This window comes from Amblyomma mixtum, chromosome 6 (genome assembly GCF_055824585.1).
Source record: "Amblyomma mixtum isolate Tamu chromosome 6, ASM5582458v1, whole genome shotgun sequence".
Taxonomy (NCBI): domain Eukaryota; kingdom Metazoa; phylum Arthropoda; class Arachnida; order Ixodida; family Ixodidae; genus Amblyomma; species Amblyomma mixtum.
The window spans coordinates 157190184-157215108 of record NC_143017.1 but is presented as its reverse complement, the minus strand read 5'-3'; the positions used below and the strand labels follow the sequence as shown (position 1 = coordinate 157215108).

The following is a 24925-nucleotide window of genomic DNA, read 5'->3' as shown; positions in this document are numbered from 1 at the left end:
GGTCTCTCTTCAAATCCCTCCTTGGCACTAAGCCTGCCCTTGCTCCCACTCTAGCGAAAGCCCTCACTCAAGGAACTCCCTCCAATGTTTTTGATCAGCTCGCCTCTCTCTATCTCCCGCCCCCTCTGGCACCCTCCTACCCGGTGTACTGCGGTGGACCTAACCCCGATCTGGACCAATCCTTCACTCTCCGGGAGCTCGAATCGGCTCTGGCTGCTAATGCTACACGCTCGGCTCCCGGTGAGGATGCCATTACATACACCACACTTCGCAACCTTCCTGACTGCGCCAAAGAATTCCTCCTTAAAACCTACAATGATGCATGGGACAGCGGCTGCCTGCCCAGCTCCTGGACCTCCTCCCTCATTTCTATGATTCCAAAGCCGGGCAAGCCTCCCTCTCTCTCTAACCTCCGCCCAATCTCCCTGACATCATGTGTTGGTAAGACCCTTGAGCGAATGGCCCTGACTCGCCTCTCTAATTTTCTCGAGACCAGGGAGTTCTTCCCTCATTCTCTCATCGGCTTCCGACGCCACGTCTGTGCACAGGACATGTTTCTGGTTCTCCAGCACACGTTTCTGTCACCTACCCCCACTCAAATTCACGCCCTTGTGACCGTCGATGTTCGCAAAGCCTTCGACGGTGTTTGCCACGACCACATCCTTTCCCAACTCGCCTCCCTAGACTGTGGCTCCCGCATGTACTGTTATATCCGCTCATTCCTCTCTAAACGTGTCGCTCGCTTTCGAGTCGACACCTATCTGTCCGACCCCCACAACCTCACCCGAGGCACTCCTCAAGGTGCGGTTCTCTCTCCTACCCTTTTCAATCTTGCTATGGCCCCTCTCGCCTCCCAGCTAGCTGAAATTCCCGACCTGCATCATATATTTTACGCCGATGACATCACTCTCTGGTGTTCATCTGGATCTCCCGGTCACGTACAGGACACCCTGCAACGTGGCCTAGATCTCATCGACTCCTTTCTCACCACCGCTGGCCTCTCTCCTGCTCCTGAGAAATCCGAGCTTCTCCTTCTCAGCCATTCCTCCTACCAGCGCTCACACAACCACTTCGTCTCTCTCCACCTTTCTGGCTCTCCCATTCCTGTCGTCACACAGTGCAAAGTTCTTGGCTTCCCTTTGCATGCGGCTAAGAATGTGCAATCCCTTCACCGCGCTGTCACCACCTGCCACTCTGTAACTCACCTCCTGCGGCGCGTGGTCACTCGACGCTCAGGTCTCCACGAGGCTCACGCGTGCCGAGTTGCCCACGCGCTGGCCCTCAACAAGGTCTTGTACTTTGCACCCTACGCTTCCTTCACTCAGACTCAACTTAACGCTCTCGAGACTGCTCTTGTGGGCCTCTACAAGGCAGCTCTCAACCTTCCTATCACTACCTCTACCACTAAGCTCTTTGCCACAGGCCTCTTCCATCCTCTTCGTTCTCTTCTCAGTCTCCATCGTGACTCGCAGCTTGCCCGGCTTTCCCTTACCCGTCAGGGTCAGTGGTTATTGACTCAAGCGGGTATCTCGCCCATTCCAATCTCCCCGTTTACCTCTCCTATTCCCACCCCCGCCCCCAATCTTCGTATCCTTCCCCTCCCGACCAACATGTCCCCCGTCCTGCACGCCGGACGTCGTCATGCGGCCGCACAGCACCATTCCCCTCTCTTTGATACCCAGGGTGTAGCTTACACGGATGCCTCCTTCGTGGCTCCTCGAGGTTCCTGCGGCTACGCCCTGTACCATCCACACCTCCCTGCTCCTGAAACCCACACCAGCGGGCCGTATCTACACCCTCCAGACGCATTGTCCCTCGAGGTCCTCGCCATTGCGCATGCCCTCCAGTCATTTTCCCTCCTTCCCTCTCTCCAAGAGTACACAGTCTATTCGGACTCACAAGCCGCTATACACCACATACAGAAACGCACCCTGACCCCTTCTCTCCAACAGGAGGTCGAACGAGCGGTCTCCGCACTGCAGCCTTCCATCGTTTTCCTCCGCTGGGTCCCTGGGCATTCAGGGATTGACGGCAATGAGCTGGCCCATCAGCTCGCCCGCGACACACTTTTCCGGGCACCGTTGATCCCCTGGCCCAAGCCCTCGGAGGACGGTGGGAGACTCACCCTTCGCCGCACCATAAAAGAGGTCTACCTTGAGCTCCGCCTCGACAAACGCCTTTACCCTCCCCCTCATCCATCACTCACGGTGCCGGAGTCTCGCCTTCTTCGGCACATTCAGATGAATGCAGTTATCACCCCGTCCCGCCTCTTCCTCTATCGCTATCGATCGGACCCTTCCTGTCCCAACTGCCCCTGTATCTATGCGGACCTGGCCCATTGCCTATTCTATTGCCCGGCTGCTCAGCAGTCGGGTTCCTTCCCCCCACCCTCTCTATCCATCACCACCTGGCTCGACTGGCTTGGCGCTGAAGGGGAAGAAGAACAGCGGCTTCTGGTCGCCCAGGCGGTCGAAATGCTCGGCCTGTAAATTATGGTTGATTAAAAGTCTTTTACTACTACTACTACTACATCCCAAAGCGACTCAGGCTATGAGGGACGCCGTAGTGGAGGGCTCCGGAAATTTCGACCACCTGGGGTTCTTTAACGTGCACTGACATCGCGCAGTATACGGGCCTCTAGAATTTCTCCTCCAAAGAAATTCAACCGCCGCGGCAGGGATCGAACCCGCGTCTTTCGAGCCAGCAGCCGAGCACCATAACCACTGAGCCACCGCGGCGGCTGTGCAAGGGAACGAATTCCATTATGAAAAAGCTGTGGTTCGCACTTTTTTTTTTCGCAGTTGCTTGAATAAAGCATCTCATTTTTCTCCCCGCATGCGGATTCAGTGATAACGTAGCTGGCTGGCTTCCGATTATGCGCTTTGTTCACGGCGCTAGCGGCTCCGTCTGCAGCTTGCGAAACACAACAGGGCTTCGCTCGGATTACCTGCCCAAATCCGGATTAGAGGACAGAGCCATGTTCTGCTTATTATCTCCTTTTCCTGCTTCCTGTAGCAATGATGTCATTTTTGCCTTTTTATTTCTAAATCCAAGGTTTTGCTCTCTCTCTCCTCTAATCCGCTGCGCCTGGCAGCGGTGATGAACCGTGTTATTTAAATGATAGGTAAAAAGGAAGACCTGCAGCTAACAGAACTTCCAAAATTATTCTGTAGATATAGAAGATTAAGGTAGCACAGTCTGTGTGTTGTGTGTAGTTTGCAGTGGGTGTGTGTGTGCTTGTTTCTATCCTGAAACGTCCTGTGACCGCGTTTAATGACAAATCGAAAACAAGTTCCTTCAGCTCTTGACAATGGTTGTGGATATTTTTTTTTTTTAGGATGGCCTGAGCCATGTCTTTTACAGACGCTGACGGCATGCGAACCAGCATCCGCGTAGAATACGCTGAGATGATGACTCAAAAAGTAATCTTAACATATCGACAAAAGATCATTCATTTCTTGCACGGCGTTCCATTCTAGATCTGTTATTTCTCAACCCCGCGCGGAGTACTGGGGCGTGGTACATTAGCATAACGGAAATGATCACTCCTCTAGGCAGCATTGAAGATGATCACTTTTTAGGAAGCGTTCACCAGAGAGGAGCAAAATAGTATAATTTGTTTTCCTTTTAAACAATTCAGGCTGAAAAACTAGCCCACATTCATCAAAAAATAAAGACAGCAATGGGCTACCTGTCTGTCTCGTTAGCAGGCTTAGAAATGGCGTAACAACTTGAAAAGAGAACTTTCAACACTGGCTGACATAACACGCTCCGGACGCCTATGCACCGCGGCTACGCCGGCCGCGTTCTTGTTGCTGTGGAAGCCGTGATCCAAGACAAATGGCGGTTACCTACCGTCGAGGTGGCTCATGCACATAGGATTAGTCGATTAGTCAATGCACGGCGCCGCAAAACATTTGACTTGCACTTACACAATGTTTACACTACGATGGGCGCCAACACAACTCACTTCCAACTAAAGGAACACCACACGGACGCGTGTGAGGCGCTTTTACACAATTTTAAAGCTACATAAAATGGCTCACTAATGCATATTATCACAGTACTAAAAGAGCAAGCCAGGAGTGATTGCATCCATCGTCGCCGAAAGAACGTGATTTTTATTTCTTGTGCAACAGCGCAACGGCACAAAGCCAGAGGATGAGAAGGGACGATACACAGCGCTGACAAGAAGCGCTGTTTCCGCAGTATATGAGGTTTTTTATTGCATGTTTCTCCGCCTGTTCACCGAAAGCTACTAGCACCAATCTCGTTATCACGCCTGACCTTTGACCGCAGAAACATTATGAAAAACGGTGTTGGTCAAATGTTTAGGGGAATCCCCCAAGGTGGAATAGATTTGTAATAAGGGAGTAATTACTCATTGACATCCACCCAAGCACAGCCATACGGCTACAAAGGAAAGCTGTACAGCTTTCTCGGAAACTTCGCAGTTAAAGAAAAATTCGTCCTGGTCTGGGGTTCGAACCCGGGACCACCGCTTCACCTGAGCAGTCGCTCTATCAATTGAGCTAACCGGGACGGCAAGCTTATGGTAGGGCGAGAGCGAATTGATCAATAACTCGAAGTGGGAACTGTGTTGGTCAAATGTTTAGGGGAATCCCCCAAGGTGGAGTAGATTTGTAATAAGGGAGTAATTGCTCATTGACATCCACCCAAGCGCAGCCATACGGCTACAAAGGAAAGCTATACAGCTTTCTCAGAAACTTCGCAGTTAAAGAAAAATTCGTCCTGGTCCATAGTAATTAATGACTAATTACTCCATTATTACAAATCTACTCAACCTTGAGGGATTCCTCTAAGCATTTGACCAACACTGTTCCCACTTCGAGTTATTGATCAATTCGCTCTCGCCCCACCATAAGCTTGCCGTCCCGGTTAGCTCACTTGGTAGAGCGACTGCTCCGGTGAAGCGGTGGTCCCGGGTTCGAACCCCGGACCAGGACGAATTTTTCTTTAACTGCGAAGTTTCTGAGAAAGCTGAATAGCTTTCCTTTGTAACCGTATGGCTGCGCTTGGATTGATGTCAATGAGTAATTACTCCCTTATTATTATGAAAAACATGCAAGAACTTCTTAACTTTCTGTATAGATGCTCTATTCCAGCGTGTATCTAACACACATACCTCTCACAGTCGACATACGCCAACCCTTCGATCGCCTGAGCATAAATGTTTTGATGAGTGCGTGTTGGCAGCTGTCCCCTTTCATTACCATTAAAGCTACGGTTGGGCGCCCTTTACGGTCCCACGTATCAAAAAGCTCACCGACGCTGCTCGTCCTGTCGCAAACCGTACCAGCGCCCCTCCCGACGATACAAATCATCAGCTTTGTTTCGGTCGGTTCGAACAGCACAAATCTCTTCCGCAAACGTTCGCAGAAAGATGCTAAAAAAGCCCCGCATCCGTCGTCTGTGGAAGCTGCTACGTGTACTTCTCGCAACGCAGCGCTTCTGCGCGTGTTACGCAGCCACCAGGCAGGGGGAAATGAGCCGGCGAACCCATTACGGATGCTCACCCAGCAAGATTAGTCTGCTTATAGTTTCGAGCGTCTCTTTCATCCCCGTTCCCGCAACACCTTTCCTCCCGGCCTCTTCCCGAGAGCCAGGATGAAGCAGAATAAGATGAGCAGATGGCGGAACCCCGACACTTTTTTGCTCTCTGGTGGTCCCTCGGCAAAGGTGACTGCCGCAATTTGTGTCTTTCGTGCCCCACTCTTATCTGTGTGAAAGGACGAGGGTTTTGTGCTGAAGCTGGGCGCATTTCCGCTTCTACGCGTTGCAGACATTCTGGCAGGCCAGGCAGCAGGTCGTATGGTGCCCTCGTAAAAGCACAAGGCGGCAGAAGATTTGCGAAAAAAAAAAAAGAAAGGAAATGCTGTGGGGAATTGAAAGCAACTTCATCTGCATGTTTGCGAAACGCTATGGAGGCTGTCATATAACAGATAATGTCGCGCGAAACTTTCAACTGCGCCCATGCGTCCTCTGAATACCATACATCTACAGCTGCAGCTTACTGTGCTCTCCGAACGGTTTCTTTCTTTATTTCTTATGGATGTAAACACTGGATTTTTCACTTCAAAAAATTATTGAATAATATTTTTTTGCCGTGTGTCGGTTTTGTCATTTTCCAAGAGCGAAACAGGTTTCAGAGCGGGGAGGTCGGTGTCTTATACTCAAATACAATCTAGATGCAATAGATGACGTCACCTTATAACCAATGCGTTACAGAAAACGATGCAGAATGAACGAGTTTATCACAATATCCGTACGATATACTGAATGGTTCTCGAAGCTAATAAAATTACTGTTCTCCTATTGGCCAGCTAGTAACAGAACCATTAGAGACGCAGGAGCTCCCAAGATATTGTCACATAGTGATGACGGCAGTCATGAAAGCATCGAAAAGGGCTTTTGAAAGAAGTTGTTTATTGGGCAGACCTGCGCCCACAAAGAACTGAATGACTCGGCGGTGGCGTAGCCACAAGGGTGAGCGGCGATCGTCGCACAGAGTGCCTGCCGCTCTCTGCCGTGCTCAACTTGAAGCTGACCATCAACTTCCGAGATACGGCATGCAAAGTAGCCACAAGAATCACTTCCGCCTGGCTGCGATCTTTCGAGATAAATCTGGTTGCGTCTTATATCACAAATAAAGCGACAAACTCGTGTTCCGGCGGAATTAAGCATGAAAAAATAAACATTACAGAGCTTTGAGACAATATTGAAGCTTTCCTGGCTATATCTGTATTTTCCTTTGATTTAGAAGTTAAATCAAACTGAAAAAGACGAAGAACGGTTCTCAGTACACACGAGCAGGTTTCATGTCGCTCGCGACTATACGGAAGCGGCCTGCTGCTTTATTTCAATTAAAACATTACTGGTTTTGAGAAAAGTAAATGTCACAGCAAGTGTCTCACGTTTCGATAGACAGCTCAACCACGCTGTGAGGGATGAGAGGAATGTGGGAGTAAAAGAAGAGAAAGAGGTGCCGAAGTGGATGGCTCCGGAATAATGTTCCGGAATCTTTAACGTGCACTGACATCGCACAGCTCGCGGGCGCCTTTCCGTTCCGCCTCCACCGAAAGATCTCAATTATTGATTCTGCCCAGACATCGCCGCAAGACTGAGACAGCAGGGCGACATCAGTTGCCGCAATGTATCTGTTTTTCTAGAGGGACGGATGTCCCTTTTTGATCGTGAGTCCAAATAAACGTCTCTTATACGAGCTTTCCTGGACGTTCCCGGATCATTGGTAGATTCGCTTGCACCAGCGTATTTTCGAAATTAAAAAGCAGGCGAGCCCACGGCTCGTTTTCCGCGCATACGGTGTCGCCGCAGGGGCGTAGTAATATTCGTCGTTGAAAGGACATAATATGGGCCGTATCTTGAGCATAATATATGGGCAGGAAAAAAAACAAAGATAGGCTGTGACAAGTTGCTTAATGCTTGCTAATAAATTCATCACTGCACGTGGACCTCAATCCTTCTCTCAAGTTCCTCAGTACTCTCCTCTTCCTCTTTTTACCCCAGCGACGCGCTCGCTTTCCCACTTCGACGCATTATCCCGCTTTCGAAAGAAGTCTCCTGATTTATAAGCAGCTTTGCATAGATTACACATGCCTATTAACGACGTACTGGTCTCTATCGGGCGCTGTTCAGTTCACCAGCCACTTTATTTTGGCACGAAGGTACCAGTTCATTCACTTGTTTCTTTTTCTTCAGTTTTATTTAGTTTAGTCTGCTGTTTGTACGCAGTTCAATATGAAATCTTGAAAGCGTAGTGTGCGCCAAAGTTTTTGTGAGACATAATGGAGAATCTGTACCACCTTTTCTAATCGCGTTAACTGCTCTTTGCAGAACCATTCTAGTACTGCAATCGAGAGAAAACAGAGCAGCAACTGACAGTGCCTTTGATATCATGCTATTGAATTCCACGAACGCATGTTCACGAAAATGCATCAGGTTCACGAAGAAAAGAAAAAGTATAGAGACGGCACTGCTTTCTCGCCAACTCTGTGGGATATGTGCAGCAGTGTGACGCCATGTCGCTGTCACTGTGACAAACCCTTTGGCGCTGAAATCCTGTTCAAGTGTGCCAGTAGTTCAACAGGTCTGTAATTTTTACAAATGCGAGACCCCAGAATAAGCAGCTCTTCGTCAGCCCCGGCCTTCCAGATGCACATATGGCCTCAGCATGACGCGTCTTGGTAAAATTTCCTTTAGACCACGTCACTGGTAAACACATCAAGTTCTTTCAGGTTAAAGCTTAATTATTGATATCAAACGAGTTAACTGTACAAAACTAAGGTTATGTGTGCCCGAATAGTTTTTATTTCTTCGCTGAAACCTGCCACGGAGTGTTAAAAGCCCCTTCTCACTCAAATCTGTCCCCGCCGCGGTAACTCAGTGGTTACGGCGCTCGGCTGCTGACCCGAAAGACGCGGGTTCGATCCCGGCTGCGGCGGCCGAATTTCGATGAAGGCGAAATTCTAGAGGCCCGTTTACTGTGCGATGTCAGTGCACGTTAAAGAACCCCAGGCGGTCGAAATTTCCGGAGCCCTTCACTACGGCCTCCCTCATAGCCTGAGTTGCTTCGGGACGTTAAACCCCAATAAACCAAACTATACAACTCAAATCTGCAGTAGACAGCACGGAAGCTGCAGCAGAGCTGTGGCGACAAACAGCGGGAGAGACGGCTCGATTATGCACACTGCGAGACAAACTTCACTGTTGTGGAAGCGACATTTTAACGGACGTCTCGGATAGGTCATTGTCGTTCGCGTCGCATTATTCGTGTTTCACTGGGGTTTCAGCGGAGTTCGGTATCCGTGAAACGAAACTGTATTTATACTGCTGCAAATAGAATTTGCTGCACAGTCCTCTCTGCGGCAATTACGAAGTGACACAAACCGCCCTTGCTGCAGGGTTCCTGTTACGCGCTACCACTGGTTCCTGGAACTGAATTTTATTCTTGAATTTTCTTCTTTTTACTGAATTAAATGAATTAAACGGTTATTCTGAGTGTTCGCTTTCCCTGTCTCCTACTTTCCGGTCTCTAGTGTCCACTCATTTTTGTTCCGTACGTCCGCCATGTAGTGCACTCAGGTGCGCAGGTGTACCTGTGCAAATACGTACTGCGCACAGGTGCTCTATACACCTGTTCACCTGTGCGGACGCCGTACATCGCGAAATGAGCTAACGTGCAACTTGAACAGTCAGCGCTTCGATGCACGGGCTTCAGTAGAAGCCTACGTCGATCGCCAGTACAGGTCTAAAGGTGATCTCTACAAAGAACAGTGCGTCTATTTACAAAAGCAGATTATAGCTTCGAAGAATGAATGGGTCTTTATCGGAACTCCTTAAACAGAAGCGTAACGGGAAGGTGTCTTGCATTTTTGCACAAAGGAATACCCTACTGCACTTCGAGCAGTGAGGTAATCCAGGTCAAGCGCGCATTAGCCTTCAAGTCTTACTGCGAAATCAGTTCTACTGTGAGCCCCACCGATAATACGGTGCACTTTGAAGTGAAGCCTCCTGCCCAAGCGAGGAGGGTCCTCCTTCCATCTCCACCTTCCAGAAGCACCACCTATCAGCCACCTTTACATCCCACCCCCCGGACTGCTCACCCAACCACAGCCACCCTCGACCCACCTTCGCCCGCCTCGACGGCAAATCCAACTGCTTTCGCTGAATCCTCGCACAAGATGTCTGATCGTCCAGTAACCTTTTTTTCGTTTTGTCCGCACTAAAATTTTTCTCACTTGCCATAATGCAAGAGCTCGCCTTTGCGTACAGATGCTGCCGCTTTAGCTGCTGTACAGAGCAAGGAAGTTTGCATGCAGACAGCGGTACTGGTGCGCATAATTTTTTCGGACAAGAAAAAACAAAAACAAAGCGAGGGCAAGTGCCGCTAGGTGATAACTGTTACTCGAACGCAACAGGAAGCAGTTTCTGTGCACCCAACTCTAGCAAGTGTTTTCGTCGATCTAGTCCGCGGCTGGAAACAATGTGTATGGAGGGAACGGGGGGGTTGGGGGAACCCCATGCGTTCTTCCAGGAAAAAGATCGATGGAACGCAACGCCACGTTGTCCGGACAGATAACAAATGACGAATCCCTCAGGCCTAAGTGGATGCTCCTAATTGCCTCTTAGACCTGGCTGGCGAGTAAACGGAAGTTTTCGTGCCGGAAGCTTCGCTAACTGCGATGCATCACCCTACACTTGTTTCGCTGTTGCGCCTCTGCCATTCTTTATTTCACATGTCCCCCAAGTACCGGCCACTACAGAATGCTTCGCTGGTTCACCATTAGCTCGTTCGTTACTTCAACTCAGCGAAATACCGCAAGGCCGTAGACACTGCGTTGTTGCATGAACAAAAACATTTATGGCTGACGGATTTTTACGTCGAAACAAACCTCAGCAAGAAGCATGAAATGGACAGGGCAGCACTAAAAGTTGTTCACATACCGCTTAGCTCCATATCTACAGGTGCAAAAAAGACGAAGCATGCGAGCTGTGAACAAACTGCTTCCTACCGCGCTCTAGCTGCGGAAGTGCAGGCGGACATTGAGGTACAGGGCAGCTCAAAAATTTCCGGACCATAGGGTCTGCTTTTCATTGGCATATCCTGACACTTATGATAGCGATAAAGCTATCAAGGTTCTCACACGTGTGAATAATACTTCTCCTTTCCTCTATAGAGATTTTGGACTTCGGGGGTTTCGTAACCGTCCAGCTATAGCGCTCGAAAGCGTAGCGGTCCCTGTGGTCTGGGAACTTTTGATCGACCCAGTACTTGCAGTCCTATTCTGCAGTTCTGATCCTCGCCATAACGCCGGCACGTTTCTTCTGTCAGTATATGTGGCGGACGTTTAGTGTTTAATTCAGGGATTCATGGCTGGCACGCATTGGGCCGATGAGTGGGTCTTTCGCGGCCCGCGCGTTCTGCTTCGTCACGAATGCGACCATTTTCAGCATGCGTGCTGGCTTGCCAACCGCGGCTCACGCTTCGCATAGCGGTTCTTCTTCAGCCACCAGATCAAGGCGTGCCAGCCGCAAATCCTTTCATGAAGCATTAAAAGCACCCCTGGCGAACACTGACGGAAGCATCGCGGTTGTGCTAGTGCAGACGGTAAATCATTCATTAAATAACTGTTTTATAAAGAAATCAAGGCAAAACTCAGTAATAACAAAAATCTCCGCCAAAAATCCTACACCAAGAATAACTATTCTGTTGCGAATTTTCTGGTGCGAATATTGTAGATATTGAGAGGCAGGCGAATGTCTGGCTGTGTAACCTATCGGTGTGGCTTGACGTAAATAAACTAGCCCTAAACACGAACAAAACAAAATATATTGTATTTCGACCAAAAAATAAATGTATGTCAGACATTCTTCTGCGCTTCGGCAATGAGCAAATTGAACGCGTTGCATCACATAAATTTCTAGGTGTAATCTTTCAGGAACACCTAAACTGGTCTACACATGTCTCAAAAGTTCGAACAGATATATCAAGAACGATTGGGCTCACCTATAAACTAAAGGATTTGCTACCGCCATGGTTAAAAAAGCAATTGTATTATGCTCTAATACACTCCCGTCTGCACTACTGTCTTCTTGTATGGGGTACGACCACAAAAACAAATTTAGAGAACCTACATGTGCTACAAAAACATTTTCTGCGCCAAATAGAAAATGTCCCACGCCGAACTCATTCAGCACCGTTATTCCAAAAACACCGAATCCTGACTATCACAAACATCCTATGTAAAAAACTAGCACTAGCTATATACACTCAAATCAAACAGAATGCATCATCGTTCACTGAGAAATATCTTCATAAAGAACACATGTACAATTTCCGGCATACCATTTATAACAGAGACAGGATTCGTACAAACTACGGAACACAAAAGTTAACATATCAGATTCCTGACTTCTTGAATAAGCACGCCATGGTTATGAATATCATTACTGACAGTTCTTCAGCTCTAGCCTTTAAAAGAAACATTAACACATTTTTTTTTAGCACACAATTTTGACTATTTCCTTTTTTTTTTCTGGGTTCCAAGTAGACACCAGATGGTTTTTGTTGTGAATGTTTTATTGTTCCCGCTTGTTTATTTTCTCTGCCTATTACTGCATGCGATTTATTTTGGCTGTTTGTTTCCTCGCAGTATGACTTAGCCCTGTATGCTATGCTGTATTAATGTGTTCCTTTTACGTTGCTCGAAACTCTGTTCAACGATGTGACTGTACCTGCTGTTGAGTGATGTGTTTGGGAAGGGGGGAAGGGGGCCGACACTGAGTCAGGCATTAATTTGCCTTTATGTCTGCCTCCTAGGCACCTATTACTGCTGCCTGAATAAAATGACTTTGACTTTGACTTGACTTTGTATAATGCTCAACCAAAATTGCGTAAACGCTTTCTGCATCTTGCAACGCCCATAACTATTGTATAATCAAACAGCCAAAGTCACTATACTGTATATCACATATCTTGTCATTTTTCCTTCAGTAACTATTGTGTAATTGTATAACATGTATTCTGATTTTACTACAATTATGTCTGAAACTACAGCACGGGAGGGCATATATGCTGACCTGTTCCAGACATCGCGTCACACGCTGCGAACGTTATAAGAGGGAACGTTAACAGTTCTTGGTAAACCTCCCTTGTCAGAGCGTTTCTTGTCGTTAAGGTTTCCTGTTATAACAAAGCGCGACAAGAGATTGGTGGTGTTGCTCATTCTAAATTTTACCAAAGCCCGCCCCTTTCGCGCACGGCGTTAAGCTGCGCTTGACATCCCGCTCCGCCCACTGCTTTATAAGGACCCAGGGTTTCTCGTGGCAATGAATGATCAACAAGCCTACACCGGTCTTAGAGGTTTGGTTGCGAGTTTCCGCGAGGCTACTCGCAATTTTCATCTGCTTCAGCTAGCTGACGGTAGTACGGTGCCTGCATTGTCCTCAGCACCCTGAATCAATAGTGTGACGTCCACAACGCTCCTTCCTATGTTTACTTTGTGCCGAAGCAACATGATAGGGATGTCTGTCGACTTTTGTCGAGCCACAGCGAAAATGTCAGCTTGCTTGTCCAAACTTTCTGGGTCGGCAGTGCTTTCTGCAGTGCTTGTCGTTGCCGTTAATGGCGTGCTCTCTTCCTCTACTGTAGCAGGAAAGGGGAAACAACATGGCCCGTGACAAGAGTGGAATGCCGCCTACAGCGCTGCTTCGGTGACCGACTAAGTATAGAATTATGTAAGAGGGCACAACAAAAGCGAGGCTATTCTTTGCCTAGGCATGATACGGACAGTCGTTACAGCTTCCAACCGTTCTGCCCACCGGTGGCAGTGCGAGGCACAAGAATACTCTCCAGTGCTCCTTAGTCGTAGTCCGAGGTTCAGTGAGACTAAATATTATTATTCTTTTACTGCTCGAACTGTGCAATAGATCTGGCGGCATTACGAAGCGGGTAGTTCATGCCTTCACATTTTTAAAATGTTTACATCACGATGGTATAATATATACAACATGTTGAAAGACGGTGATGTAGGTCTTCTTTTCCGTTATTCATTTTCATTTCCTAATAAAATTAAATTGGTAAATTGGTAAATTGGTTTTTGAGGAAAGGAAATGGCGCAGTATCTGTCTCACATATCTCGGCGGACACCTGAACCGCGCCGTAAGGGAAGGGAGGAAGGTGGGAGTGAAAGAAGAAAGAGAAGAGGTGCCGTAGTGGAGGTCTCCGGAATAATTTCGACCACCTGGGGATCTTTAACGTGCACTGACATCGCACAGCACACGGGCGCCTCTTGCGTTTCGCCTCCATTGAAACGCGGCCGCCGCCGTCGGGTTCGAACCCGGGTACTCCGGCTCGGTAGACGAGCGCCTTACCACTGAGCCACCGCGGCGGGTCTAATAAAATTCCCCTTTTTTTTCAAACGCTTCGGGCTGCTTTAGAGTTGTTCTGGCATGTGAACGAAAAAAAAAACTAATAAAATTCCCTTTTTTTTCGTTCACATGCCAGAACAACTCTAAAGCAGCCCGAAGCGTTTGAGCATTTACGAGAGCAGAGGCAGCTTAAGAACTTAGTTTTGTTTGTTGCCTCTTCCAGTTATTTGTATTTCCTAAATCCGCCTTATTATACAGAACTGCCCTCTCAAGAGCTGCAGAAACACTTGTAGAAAAATTAACTGCGATTAAACTTCGCTTAAGAAAGCGGACATTATTTTGTTTTCTGTAGCGAAACTGTAAATTAAGTATTACTTGGACATATCATTAGTTTTTCGTTGTTGTCGTCAACACAGCATGTTTAGGCGGGAAGTTCAAATAAAAACTTCGCAATATACCTAAAAAGAGGCAACGTTAGGTGCGTCATGTTTTTAGGAAGATTAAATCTCGCTTGAGTGAATCCCTCTTTAACGAACATTTCAGAATGGTAGAATAGTACGCATTCCGGCCATTTTCAGCAGTATTCCTGCACATGACATGTAAAAAATTTGCTGACCGCTTTTTTCAATAGCGAGTATTTTTGCCCCGCCGCGGTGGCTCAGTGGTTATGGCGCTCGGATGCCGACCCGAAGGACGCGGGTTCGATCCCGGCTGTGGCGGCTGAATTTCGATGGAGGCGAAATTCTAGAGGCCCGTGTACTGTGCGATGTCAGTGCACGTTAAAGAACCCAAGGTGGTCGAAATTTCCGGAGCCCTTCACTACGGCGTCCCTCATAGCCTGAGTTGCTTCGGGACGTTAAACCCTAATAAACCAAACCAAACCAATAGCGAGTATTTAATTTAGACAAACAGGCGAGCTGGATTGAAGCGTGCGTTTGTAATTTGTTTAACACGAAGCTTTGCGCTCTAGGCTGCTAGAGTAGCCCTTTGAGCAGTGTAGCATTAGCGGTACTTCGCTCGCAATGGTGGCGCCCAAGTTTAAATCAGGAAGCAAAAGGCGAACTCTACCCCTTCTTCGTTTCTTTCTTTCCTTCCTTGTTTCTTCCTTTCTTGCTCTCCTTCTTTATTCTTTCCTTTCTTTCTTCCTTTCCTCCTTCTTTTCTCTCTTTCTTTCGTCCTTCTTCCCTTCCTTCTTTCTTTCCTTTCTTTCTTGCCTTTTTCCTTCTTTCCTTTCTTTCTCTCCTTCATTCTTTTGTTCTCTCTCTCCTTTCTTTCCTTCCTCCCTCTCTTTCGTTCCTTCTTCCTGCCTTCCTTCCTTTTACTTTTATTCATTTCTGAACAAACTAAACTTTTCTTTCCTCTTTCTACTTTTTCTCTCCCTGTAACTCCTTGCCCATGCTTATAGCGTACAAAAACGAACGTATACGCTTGGTTAGGCTCCCTGCTATTCCTTTCTTCAGTCTTTCTTTTCGTTCGTTTGTTGGCAGTCATAACATGTTTAGTGGCAGACGACAGTTACTTGAAGTGCATGTGCGTATTATCTCAGAAACTGACGTGACTGCAAAGCGGAAGTACTTGCGTTGGTCGAACAAGCTTAAAGTTCTCCGGGATCTCAAGAACAGCCCAAAACGAGACGTAAGTACGTTCGTGGGGGAAGCCGGCTATGCAAATAAGCCACGAAGCTTGTTGTGCACTTTGTACAAATTTCTCTACATGATTCAATAAGCTGTTTACATCATTTCAAGGCATTCTCGTATGTCGCCCTCTGCGCTGTTATAAAGTTATTATTTACTTGAATCAACCTTCAGTTAAGTCAACGTTTTTCGTGGGCCCTCAAAGTTAACTCAAGCAAGAGTTTGCTGTAGTCTGTCCGTTTCTGATGGAAGAAAGTTCATTTCGAAAACAGCCAGAGCCCGTGCCAATAGAGGAACGTGACGCAACATTGTTTCTGTAGCGTGAATGACTTTATCGACTCGGACCGATGGCGGGCGGAGCATGGAACGGGACTCGATAGTCCAGAAAACCGTTACTGGTTCTTCTTTTATGCAGGGAGAATTACTTTCGTCGTAGCACCAAAAATTTCCCTTTCTCTTTTATCGTCCAGAATTCCTCACTAGTCTATTTTATCTTACATGCTTTTTTTTTCTACGCCAATCTCTGCAAAAGCTACGTTTGGGGTGTGGACCTGTTTGAGGCTGCTTGAATGGTGAGAGTGAGCTTCTATGCAAAGCTGAGTGGCTGGGAATTCTTAATGAGTAAACTGCAAACAACGAATTTAAAAAATAAAATAAAAAGATGTTATATGGTACATGTTAATTCCCTGGTCCTATTACGAGGTTACTGTTGCTGTTCCCTCCATACATTTATTTTTTTATTCTAGCAATCTGGGTTAATATGTGTCTATTTCATTCAACATTTTTTTTGAGAGGTTACGTAATCGCTATCAAGGTGTGCCAAAACGCTCTCGGCCGAATCCTTTTGTGGGTACTGGTTTAAACGCAAATACTGTATTAGGAATTTTTTTTTGTTGCTTTTCTTGTGCCTCGCCTGCACGTATTATACTTACTTGGTTTAAAATTTCTTGAGGCTTCTATGGCTTTTATTTTTTTCTTCAAGGAAGTCATAAAAACAGCAATCACTAAATATTTCTAGCTGGTTTCCGAAAAATTGGCATTCATAGGATTTCAAGCCTCTGTGTATCCACTAACCTAACGAAGCACGCGAATAAGCTAGTGTTTAAGATCCACGTAGCCAGCAATTTTGGTATGCCACGCCTTTCAGGTACCAATCTCTGTAGTACGGTGACGAAAAGCTTTTGTAATCCATGACGCGAGTTTGCTTTTCGTGAGCCTTTTTGCGAGAGCTATAAAAAAAAAAACACCGAAGCGAACAAGGCCCAGCTGATCAAGAGCGCGTACTGCTAAGGGCAATATTAAAAGAAGCAGCTTCTGAACTAAATTTGTTTTTATTTCTGCATATTCTACTTAGAAAGGCTTGTGAAGGATGATGTGCCTAGAGGAAAACTAAGAAAAAAAAACATTAGCTATGCTTCTCACTAATACCTTAGGACTAAAGGATTCAATTTCACATCGCTTCAATGTGCTCCTCTGCTTGAGGCACACGCTACGCACCATCCTTAAAACTAAGCATATCCCTGGCCGTATATTAGAAAAACATACTCACCATTGTTTTCGCTGAGAAGACAGAACAATGTTGTTTTTTTTTCCTTTGGTTGTGCTCAGTTGCAGTCTTTTCGTCCTCCACATTTTTCTCGGCGCTCACGGACTTAACGGCTCAGCGCTTTTTCATTTCTCCGTCCCTTTCGAACGCCTGGCTGTGTCACGTCCGCAGCACCGAAGAAATCCCATCCCTTTGTTTTTCGCACGTTTCGCCCTCGGCGGCGACGCGCTTGAAAGGGACCGACGTACAGCACTTCTTTTCCCCCTCTGACTTCTGACAGACTGGCCATGCCTGCTGCCCAGAAGCTTTGCTTTCCATTTCTCTGCCACCTTCGTCTCTGCCTTTTCTTACCTCATTGTTCCTTCTCCGTCAAGTTTCAAGGTGTCCTTCCGAGTCCACACGAAAAAGTGGGTCACATTTCACTGCGCTCTGTCGAGAGGAGCGTACGCTTGTAGAGTTTGAAGAAAAGAGCGACGCGCGGAAAGTCTGCGCTCAAGAAGTAACAATAAACGAATGTCACGTGTGGACAAGCAGCTGAAGCAGGTAAGGAACCCGAGCCCAGGCGACGAAGCTATGCTGTAACATCAACTCCTTTGAAGAGATATTGCGGCGTTCCATCCTGCTCTGGTCAGAAAGAGATCGGAGGCCGAGCGCGTGATAAATGAAAACAACGCCACTTGTTACTGTTCATGCCCCCATTCTTGTGTAACATTAGCTAAGAGGGATGATGCTATTAAATAAGATCAAGCGAACGATTGCACTCGTGTACACCCAAATAATTCATTATTATTAACCTCATGTCTCGGTGTTTTTAGACAGATAGGAGTGTTTGCTTCTCTGCGCAGCTCGCTTTCCAGCTGTCATCCTTCAGACCCCCCCCCCCCCTCCCTTTTTTTTTTACATCGCAACCATGTTGCTGCGTACACTTCTGAGCGTATCCTGCCCTTGTGTTTTTTTTTTTTATTATTACAGCCCGACGCATTGTTTTATAGTCTTTCTATCGTCATACAGCGTGAGACATGTCGCCTGGCGTTACAAGTTTGTTATTTGAAACTCACAAAACTCATTATAAATATTTTGAGTTCAGCCTAACTGCCTCATTAGCATGTTGCTCCAGTCACCATCAAGCTCTTTTCTTGTCCTTTTTATGCAGCAAGGAGTTCACCCAATAAATGATTCGCTAATATTTTTTCGCATCTACACTTCTCTGCTCCACTACTTGACGTTAGCTCACAATGACTACAGTGAAACTGTATTTGGTGGCTGCTCGCTGTACCTCACTCTAAATATTTCCAATGCACCCTCAAAACGAGCTTATCTGCCAAAACTTCTGCCTATCCAAGCTAATATATATCCTGTAATCAAATTAACTGATTTCATCTCATCTAACCTATAGCGTCGTACCAAGCTTTCGTTGAGGTGAACTCTTCAAAAGTAGTAAAGAAATGTTCTAATGCGTTGCTTGCTTAAAACTAAGAACAGCTACCGAACGAAGCAGTGGTTGCAGCGCTATCAGACCATTCAAGACGGCACACCTTGCTTGAGCCGCCAATCTCTACGCCTTGCAATGTTGGGAAGCGCTCTGATAAGACCGACGGTGAACGCGTTTCCTTTGCTCCGGGCAACGCCGGCGGCGGATATGTTCTGCTAGTTCCTGACAAGACACTATTCTCAACAGAGTCTGCTTATCAAAACAGACTCCACTATTTCCATGATACCTTGCCTTCCACTGGTGCACCATTTTACCTTCGCTGCTGTTATCTCTCCTCTGTGAGGAATTTTTTTAGTTTCAGTTGGTCTTTTTACTGGACACAACGCGCGCACTAAAAACGGATTCACCAAAGCGCGGGGCATCAATGACGTTATCACTGCTGCGGGCATTCTACCGTACCTCTACACTCATGTGGGGCCTAATGGAGAACTTTCATCTTTTTTAATACAATTTTCATTTCTTTTTGTTGTCAGCAGCACGTTGGTAGCCCTGCGATGGCGTGTGCCACCGAGTGGCACTGGCTCCCCCGCGCCCAAACGCACCTTCCAAAGTTCTTTTCAGTTCCTTTTCTTCTGAGAACCTCTTAGTCGGAAAAAGCATTGCCTAAACTGAAGCGAAATAATATTGTACTTTGTTTTCTAAGCCATCGAATGACATTTATCAGCAGAGAAGCACTCTTCTCGCTTTTGCACAAAGTAATTTCATCTTCTCCAGCGTGTTCCGGTTTTTCCGAGTGAGTTTCTTACTTTGTTTAAAACTGGTTTTTCTGTTTTCGGAAAAGCGAATTAAAATGAAAGCTGCGTTGAATGGTGCCTCACACGTCTTCAGAGCCTTTTTTTGTCTCTATCTCTCTCTTTCTCTCTTCCTCTCTCTCTTTGTGCGTGCGTGTGCATGCGTGCGTGCCGGGGCTGTTCTGTCCTGTCCGCTGCGTTGTGTTTCCGTCTCCGCCCACTGTTCCAAGAAATGTAAGCTACGTTGAGAAGTCAAGATTTCTGCTTTAATACCATCTGTATTGTGTTTGTACAGCTCGGGACGTAAGTGCACACCAGTGTATATAAGGAAAGAGTGTAACTGCACTCAAGTAAAGTAGGGAAATCATCATCATTATCATCATCAGCCTGACTACACCCACTGCAGGGCAAAGGCCTCTCCCATGTCTCTCCAATTAACCCTGTCCTTTGTCGGTTGCCGCCACTGTATCCCCGCAAACTTCTTAATCTCATCCGCCCACCTAACTTTCTGCCATCCCCTGCTACGTTTGCTCTCTCTTGAAATACACTCCGTTACCCTTAAGGACCAGCGGTTATCTTGCCTTCGCATTACATGCCCTGCACAAGCCCACTTCTTCCTCTTGATTTCAACTAAGATGTCATTAACCCGCGTTTGTTCTCTCACCCACTCTGTCCGCTTCCGATCTCTTAACGTTACATCTATCATTTTTCTTTCCATAGCTCGCTGCGTTGTCCTCAACTTAAGCTGAACCCTCTTTGATAGCCTCCACGTTTCTGCCCCATAGGTGAGTACCGGTAGGATACAGCTGTTGTATACTTTTCTCTTTAGGGATATCGGTAAGGTACCATTCATGATCTGAGAGAACCTGCCATATGCGCTCCACCCCATTCTTATTCTTCTAGTTATTTCCCTCTCATGATCCGGATCTGCGGTCACTACCTGCCCTAAGTAGACATATTCTCTTACTACTTCCAGCACCTCGCTATCAATTGCGAACTGCTGTTCCCTTGTTGGGCTGTTGAACATTACTTTGGTTTTCTGCATGTTAATTCTTAGCCCCACCGTTCTGCTCTGCCTGTCTAACTGATTGGTCATGCTTTGCAGTTCTTGTCCTGAGTGGCTTAGTAAGGCAATGTCATCAGCGAATCGCAAATTACTCAGGTATTCTCCATTAACTCTTATCCCCGACTGTTCCCATTCCAGTCCCCGGAATACCTCCTGTAAGCAGGCAGTGAAGAGCATTGGCGAGATCGTGTCTCCCTGCCTGACACCTTTCCGTATTGGAATTTTATTGCTGACTTTATGGAGAACTACAGTAGCTGTGCAATCGCTATAAATATCTTCTAATATTTTCACATAACACTCTTCTACACCCTGATTCTACACCCGCAATGCCTGCATGGATGGCAGCTGAGGTTTCCACTGAGTCAAATGCTTTCTCGTAATCAATGAAGGCTATATATAGGGGTTGGTTATATTCTGCTCATTTCTCTATCACCTGATTGATAGTGTGAATGTGGTCTATTGTCGAGTATCCTTTACGAAAGCCTGCCTGATCATTTGGTTGACTGAAGTCCAAGGTTGTCCTGACTCTATTAGCGATTACCTTAGTAAATACCTTGTAGGAAACGGACAATAAGCTGATCGGTCTGTAATTCTTCAAGTCCTTGACGCCTCCTTTCTTATGAATTAAGATAATGTTAGCGTTCTTCCAAGCTTCCGGTACTCTCGAGGTCACAAGGCATTGCGTATACAGGGTGGCTAGTTTTTGTAGTAGGGAAATGGAGCAGTCCAAGTAGTAGAGTAGGGAAGACGGCAAGGACCTCGAGAATGAACCGTGATTCACTAATGCCTCGAGCCAGCGTGAAGGTCCAGCCGGCAATGCTATCCCGATATAACTATACTTTTTGCGATGGGCCGACGCGTCCAGCGAACAATATAATTCGTGGCGGCTCGGTACCGCACCGTTAGAGTATTTTTGCACTGTGCACTGATCGGACAACGGACGACACGTAAGTAACACAGGACACGGACGAAGCGCTTCGTCTGTCTCTCTTTTTGTGTCTTTTGTCAGCCCGGCGCACAGTGCAAAAATCACCGAAAACCTGCTAGCCCAGTGCGCTGCATTATTGATGCGATAGCGCTACAAGCCTCACTGAGGGGAAAAAAAAAAGCGGCGTCACGTGATTCTCAGGTGGCAGGTAGCGTCATTTGCCACCTGCCAACCGTAGCAGCAGGCAGAGGGTGGACGGGCAGAGCTCGGGAAGAGAATTGAGCGGAAAGAGCAAAGTGAGTCTGACAAGCCCCCCCTCCCTTAGTTTGGTCCGCCAAAGACATCAAAAGCATCGCATGTTTTCGCATTGCCAACGCATAGTGTAATTGGGGATCCATGCGAATTTTTAGGCACTGTTGGTGGCCCACCACTAGTGCTTTGTTTAGCATAAAATGGGGGATTCTTACTTGTCCATGTCGATAGAACTGATATTTGCTATCGAGATGGACTGAAGTTATTCGTAGCGTGCCTTTTTTTAATGATTGGGTAAATCGCGATAGCAAACGCTATCTGCTCCCGCTTGGCGTAACAAGGCCCTGCAGGTGCCTTGGTGCACCGTTTAGCTACCGCGACTAGCCATCCGCGACTAGCCATCCGCAACTAGCCATCCGCAACTAGCCATTCGGGAGCATCCCGGAGGGTGACAATTAGGTATACCCTTCCCGGATCTTTCCATAGGGAGGCGCAACTGCTGCGGCACGTAAGAAGACGAATACCCTCGAGAGCGAAAATGACGTCGGCATATCACAAGACTAAAATACGTGAAGTGCTTAGCTCAAATTTCGCATTGCCATTAATCGTAATCGTGTGTCAATTTTTTTACTTGCAATGGTAAACAGATTCAGGAGGCAACCCACGTTTTTTCTTTTTTTTTTTTATTTAGTACCATAAAGTCGCCCGCCCGGTCGGGTGAGAGTGACGATCGCAACGTCCCACATAGACTTCGAAAATTCAGTAGTTTTTGACGCTCTCTCACACATCCCGACAGCGAAGAACGGGCGCTGGCCGTGGGGACCGAACCGAGCGTCTCCGTCTTCACGAGCTCGCTCACCCACTTACGGAGGGAGCCCTCGGAGACCCAGCAGCCCCCGCGCACGCAGCGCGCACCCGTCCGACGGTCCCCAGCGTTTCAGCTTTCCGCTGGCTCGCGCCTTTGTTCTCAGCCGCGGCGCCCGAAAACCCGGGCTCTGAATCTCTCCGACGCATTCGGGTGGGCCACTTTCCCCTCGCCGAGACGACGGCGGCAAAGAAGAGGGGCCGACTCCCGCATTGTGCGCGCGCTACGCGAGGCGCGGAAAGGCATGAATTTCCCTCGGCGGCGCGCCTTTTCGCATTCTGCGATGTCTATAGCGAGCGGCAGCGAAGACCCCCTTCTACGGCGGCACTGCACTTATAGCTCGCCGGTGAATCGTCGCAAACTTCTTTCCCTCCAACCTCCTCTTTTTGCGTGAGCCTCCCTTTGTTCTCGCGTGTTCTCGCGAATGCGTTCGCGTGTGTGCGAGTGCACGCAAATGGCACCGGTCCCTTCTTCTCGTGCGCCCAAGCACCTCAGCCTATTTTCTTTTATTTTTTTTACGTCCTTGCAGGGCGTAAATTTCCCCTGCGACGGTGTTCCGGGTTCTTTGATTTTCTCCATTCGCCTCTATATAGGCTCAGGACATTCACTCACACTTGAGTGCCCACGGTTGAAAACAAAGGGCTGCGCAGGTTTAAGTTCTATTGATGCGTCGCCACCTCGTGTTTTCTGCCGTATTGTTTGGTGTTTGTCTAAAGCGGCTTTCCCATAACGTCACGCCTAATTTTCGAGACCTGTAGGAAATCACTGAGACCCTACGGCGCAACGACGAACAGTTTTTTTTTTTTTTGCTAGCTTCTTCAAAACAATGTTTGTGCGACGCACGTTCTCTATTTAATATCGCAAGAAGAGCGCTGAGAAACACAATGCAGGAAATTAAAATGATACAAACTGTTGCAATTCTGGAGCTGCGTAAAATTCGCAGCAGCATTAAAGGACGCTGATGTGCCTCCAAAGTTGTGCCGACGGTATAGGCAGGAAGTACTGCGCCGCTTCGCAGAATACCGAAAAATGCAGGAAAAATGAATAATGTAACGTTAGTAGGAATAACATTCTGATTACTGCTCTTCGGTCACAAAAAGAACGCGGAAGCACGACGCCTACAATGGCTATTAATTGCTACTGCACACAACAGACAAAGAAACATCATGTGCTGGGCTGAACGCCCCACGGATGTTATCGTGCGCGCTGACGATGTCCGGTTTGATGATGATGATGATGATGATGTCCTCAGGCTTAATGGCCCATACCCACTGCGGGGAATTGGCCAGGGTGCATAGCGGTTTACCCATCAACACACAGCTTTTTCTTTATCTTCCTCTATTTTTGGATCGACTTCGCGGAGAGGTCGTCAAACGCTGCAGTGAAAACATATGGACAGTCCCTTGGCTTGACAGGCCGCCAATTTCGTCGTTGCCTTCGGCTTGCCCCTTGAGTCCCGAGTGAGTTAATGACCGGGGCAGCAGAATTAAAGGAGAAGGCGCCGTAATGGGTGCCGTCTATGCGCCACGCAGCTGCTGCAAATTGGGCTATGATTGCCGCCCTTGATGTGCACCCCCTTTCCACTGCTCGACTTCCTTCCATTCTCGTTGTATATGAGACGAGACGAAGGCTTTAACCCAAGACGCAGCTCATGGTACTCCCGGAGGATATCGTCAGGCCACGAGGACGCGGAGTGAATCCCAAGCTGCGGAGTCCCGTCGCGGGGTCGCGTTGTATAGACGGCGCCAATTAAGCTTGACTAGTCGCATATTAATGGCGCCGAAGCAGTTCGCGCAAACCCGTGTGACCCGCTGAGAAGCTGTGTGGTGTCCTTGGCCAATGCAGGCTGCGTGACGCCTTTCCGGTAGAGCTGCTACACAGTGTTGCCGTCCGACGACTAAGCATTGCTGCCAGCAAAAAAGAGTTGGATCATGAAACCAGCCTGATGTCGATGGCTTTGTCATCCCGCTGTCACCAGTGTTGAGCGACTTGTTTAGTGAAGGCAAAGACCTCTTCTTTTCTCATTAAAGTCTATCTCTCTCTCTCTCTCTCTCTCTATTGAAGGCAAAAAAAAAGAAAGGAAAAAACATATATTGTAGATTGTATTTCGTACTGCGTACCATAGTCGTGCTGTACAGAGCAGTGTTCTCAGTTTTTATGGAATCATAGATTTTTTTTTCCTTTCGTGAGAACAGGTCCCCGTGTCAGTGCTAACGTACCCCTATCTCTCCGAGTAAATAAAAAAAATGTATAGATTGCCAGTTAGCGTGAAGTTTAAATGATTGTGACTTTCTAGAATTAAGCCAGAATATTCTAAATCCTTTCAGAGCTATTAACGGCAAATAGCTGAGAATGTTTAGCTGCAGGTTGCCATTGTTCAACTAAAAGGTTTAACTCTAACAGAAACTCCCCAATCGTTTTACCCCCACCGGCCTCCCTCCAGGGATGAAAAAGGCCAGCGATGGCAGTAATATCATCGCCCCACTCACTTCACCAACGA

The 24925-nt window shown here is 47.4% G+C and overlaps 1 protein-coding gene across 1 annotated transcript in view; it reads left to right on the top strand.

Moving 5' to 3' along the window:
- Positions 1 to 24925, top strand: part of LOC149340921 (uncharacterized) — a 114853-nt gene that overhangs the window by 78634 nt on the left and 11294 nt on the right. The gene's annotated exons all lie outside the window — the stretch shown is intronic.